At 47.3% G+C, this 4,466-nt stretch overlaps 1 pseudogene; it reads right to left on the bottom strand.

Annotated features, from left to right (window-relative positions):
* Nucleotides 1-746: 746 nt before the first annotated feature.
* Nucleotides 747-917, bottom strand: LOC138992822 (U2 spliceosomal RNA; annotated as a pseudogene).
* Nucleotides 918-4,466: the final 3,549 nt, after the last annotated feature.

Here is a 4,466-nt window from a genome sequence, read left to right as displayed (position 1 = left end):
GCTCGTCCCACAGACACTGATGGAGATGCTGTGCAGGCCTGGGCATTACAGCAGAGATGAGGCAGGGCCTCCAAGGAGTTCAAGGTCTAGAGGGGTCTATGGAGCTGTAAGCAATTCAACCCATAACCAGATCCTGCTTCTATAGCCTAGAAGAGAAAGACAAAGAAATATAAGCAGGGTGAGTAAGACTAAAAACTGTTCTCCAAGGAGGACATACAGATGGCCAATAAGCATGAAAAAATACTCAACCTTACTGAGCCCTGGACAGTGTGCTCAGTGGTTAGAGTGTTGGCCCGAGCACCAAAGGGTTGCAGATACAATCCCCAGTCCTGGTCAGGGAGCCTGTGGGAGGCAGCCAATCAGTGTGTCTCTCTAACCTCTGACCTCTCTCTCTCTCTCTCTCCCCTGCCCCCCCTTGCTCCCTTCCTTTCACTCTCTCTAAAATTCAATGGAAAAGATATCCTCAGGTGAGGATTAACAAAAAGTAAATAAAAAAAAACAAACACCACGATGTGATATCACCTCATACCTGTCAAAATGACTATCATCAATAAATCAACAAACAAGTGTGTTAAGGATGTGGAGAAAAGGGAACCCTCACTCACTGTTGGGATTGTAAATAGGTGCAGCAACTATGGAAAACAGTCTGGAAATTCTTTCAAAAAATTAAAAATAGAGCTACCTGATGACCCAGCAATTCCACTTCTCATTATTTGGGTTTCCAAAGAACCCAAAACACTAATTCAAAAAAATATATGCACCCCTATGTCCATTACAGCATTATTTATAATAACCAAGATATGGAAGCAACCCAAGTTCCCATCAATACATGAGTGGATAAAGCAGTTGTGTTTCATATATGAGACTGATAAGAACTGATACTACACTTGATCTTAGCCAAAAGGCCGAGAAGCGATATGTGTTTCATATATGTAATGGAATATAAAAAATAAAATTTTACCATTTGCAACAACATGGATGGATCTAGAGAATATTACGCTAAGTGAAATAAGTCAAGCATAGAAAGACAAATACCACATGACTTCATTGGTATATGGAATCTAAAAAACAAAATAAACAAACGAAACAGAAAAAAAAAAACCACTCATAGCTACAGAGAAAAAACAAATGGTTGCCAGATGGCAAGGGGGTTGGGGAACTGGGTGGAAAAGGTGAAGAAATTAAGAAGTACAAATTGGTAGTTATAAATTAGTCATGGGGATATAAACTACAGCAGAAGGAATCCTATATAATCCTATATAATAAAAGCCTAAGTGACCTTACGGCAGAAAGACCAGAACAACCAGTCGCTATGATGTGCACTGACCACCAGGGGGCAGACGCTCAATGCAGGAGCTGCCCCCTGGTGGTCAGTGTGCTCCCCAGTCAGAAGCGGCGGCGCAAGGGGTCCTAGATTGTGAGAGGGTGCAGGCTGGGCTGAGGGACACACCCCCTCCCCCAGTGCAAGAATGTCGTACACCGGGCCTCTAGTATAATTAATACTGTAAAACTATGTATAGTGCCACATGAGTATTAGACTTATCAGAGGGATCACTTCATAAGTTATATAAATATCTACTCACTATGTACACTTGAATCTAATATAATATTGAATGTCAAATGTAAATTTAAAAAATTTAATAATAATAATAATAAAAAGAATTGTTCTCCATCCCCACTGAGGACAGGCTCAGAGGAAAGGGAAAGATTTTGGTTAGCGGTACAGAATAGCTAACTCCCTTTCTACCAGGACCGAGAAACAAGGGAACATAATAATGAAAGAGATGGCATCACCATCTCTAAAGACCCTCAAATAGGATTCTTTATATAAAGCATCCGACCCAGTGCGGTGTCTAATGAAGATGCTAGATAAACCCTGGCCAGGCAGGTCCAAATTTTACTCAAACACTGATGTAAAGATCACATTATGCTCCTCAGTCAAATCAAATCTAATTCCAAGCTCCCACACACCAGGATGGTGAGAAATATCGTAAATTCCATCTCGGGTGCACGTGAGGCTTCCTCCTAGCACTCCTCTCCTTCCACCAGAGCCCTTTGAGGGTTCAGGTCGCCTCTGGACTGGAACGCATAAGGGGGACCCATCACCACTGTCACTGCTGCTACTCAGGGCCAGGCCAGCTGAATCTATGAAAGCAGAGGTTTTATTGCTTCTCTGCCCAGTCTGGGCACAGGGATCCTGGGTGAGGAGGGAGGTCGCAGGGCCTGGGGGTAGAGTCCACCTTCCAGCACCACTGTGCAGCCTTTTTCCTCGGGACTGTGTCCCCCAGAGAACGGGGCACGAGCCACCACTGACACATGAGGAAGAAGAGTGAAGACGTCATTCCTGGAAGGCTAGCAGGAGTGAGGTCCCTAGCTACCCTGGCAGAGTGGAGGGTGGTACAATGACCTGAGGCCAACCCTAAAGCCAGCAGGGAGACCAAAGCCGCAGGATCAAACAGCCCAGCAGATGGACAGTCCACCGCGAACACCTGACTCTGGGCCGGCCCGTGTGGCGGACATTGCTGGGTTTCCACCTCTTTATCCCTCTCCTGCTAATGGTGCCTCCGTTTCCCTCTGGTGAACTCTCTCCTCTCCCACTGTAGCCCAAGTGTTCTGGGTGGAGTTTAATCAATCTCTGATCAAATTCCTCTGGCAGGGATGACTGGTTCAAGAACTGGCTTGGAACTTAGTAAGTCAGAGATGTGGGTAAGACTTCTGTGGTGATGCTTGAGAAAGAAGTGAACCCTCCTTTCACCCTGGCTTCACCCTGCCAGGGTGCAGACCAGTCATCTTGCCTGAGAAGTCAACACAGAGAATACAGATCAGAAATGGTAACATTTTTTTTGAGCTCCTGGATCCAACTGAGCCTGAAACAAACATGCCCTTGGATTTTTCAGTTCCCTGGGGCAGGTTGTAGTAGGTTTGCTGTGACTTCCAATGTAAAGCTTTCCAACTGCCCAAGTCTTCCCTCCCACATTTAGTCTGTGCCCCCTACCTATCCTGCCCGACCTCTCCTCCCTGCCACACAAAAAGATCCCAGAGCTCCCTTAATCCTCCTGAATCTCGTATCCTTGCCTGCAGGTAATCAGAGTCAGGAGAAGCCAACAGCCCCTGCCTGGGGACCACCTTCCAGGAACTGGCAACACTGGAGACGTTAGCCATCCTGCCAACGAGGCTCAGACTCAGCCTTCATCCCTGAGGTTCCTGCCAGGACCAGCTGCCGGCGTTCCCCTGCTGCGGACTGGCCTCCCTCCTCAGCGATCCACCTGCTGTGAGGAAGGCAGACCCAGGGCTAGACAAACAGGACATATGCAGGTCTCAGGTCATGCATTTTTCACTAACGAGCGGCAGGCACAGTTCAGAGCAAAGGCCACCAGCCAGGCACTGGGCTGAAGCCCCCTTCCTCACAAACATCCCTCGTGTTGGTGCTATTATTGCCCCATTTTACAGATGAGGTAAAATGATACTTAGAGAAGAGGGAGATTTGTGGACCTTTTTCAGCCTTTTCCCAATCCATTAAAACTCTGCTTATGTAGCATTATTTTTTCCACCTAAAAAAAAATAGGTACTATAAACACATACCCTAAAAAACTCAACCAGTAAAAAAAAAGTTCAGTGCAAAGTGTCCTTCTCCCATCCCTGTCCCCCAACCCCAATATTTTCTTGAGTACTTGAAAGGTTCCCGGCCCTCTGCTAAGCATTTTACATTCTCCACTTAATTCTCAAAACGACCCTATGTGGCAAGTATTACTATTCTTGTCCCTGTGTGCGATGATGAAATTGAGGCTCGGTAAGATGGTAAGGACAGAGCCGGGATGCCGACCTTGACTGTTGCTCCAATGCCCATCGCCTCGACCTCACCTGCACACGGAGGCCCCTCCCACTTGGGCCAGGACTTTTGCACTGCAGAATCTGTTTGCAAAATGGACTGCCAAGCCTCAAGGTCACTTGGCACCTGTGAATTTATTTCCCAAATAAAAGCAAATTGCTTTCCACTGCACCAGAAAGATCTCTGTGTATCTCCCACTATTCCCAGCTCCGTACCCCGAGCTATGTCTGTGCCCTTCCTCGGCCCATGGCAGCAGCTCAGGATGGCTGGACACAGCATTCTGAGCCTCCCTGTTCATTGCTCAGGGAAGTTACTGCTCTGCAATAACCAGGGTCTTATTTCAAAGCCTCTGGCACTTTGCAATCTCCACCCACTCTGGCAGCCCAGGTGTGGATATGGAGCTCGGAATAGTCCAGTTAATTACATTCTCCAGGACATCGCAAGTAATGTCATCCTATTCCTCTGGGTAGAGGGAGCCAGCAGGTGGAATGCCCGCGTCCCTCTGGTTCATAGTTGGCAGGGCAGAGAAGGTGTCTCGTGAAGTCTTCTCAGTAGGGGTGAGAGGAAGGGTGGACTTGTTTCCCCACGAAGCTGGTTGGTCCTCACGCCATCTGCACTTACAGCAAGTGGCCCAAGC

The sequence above is a fragment of the Myotis yumanensis genome, unplaced genomic scaffold (genome assembly GCF_028538775.1).
Source record: "Myotis yumanensis isolate MYYU_CA2020_CCGP unplaced genomic scaffold, mMyoYum1.0.hap1 SCAF_14, whole genome shotgun sequence".
NCBI classification, from domain to species: Eukaryota; Metazoa; Chordata; class Mammalia; order Chiroptera; family Vespertilionidae; genus Myotis; species Myotis yumanensis.
The sequence above is the reverse complement of the archived record's forward strand: the minus strand, read 5'-3'. Positions and strand labels throughout refer to the sequence as shown.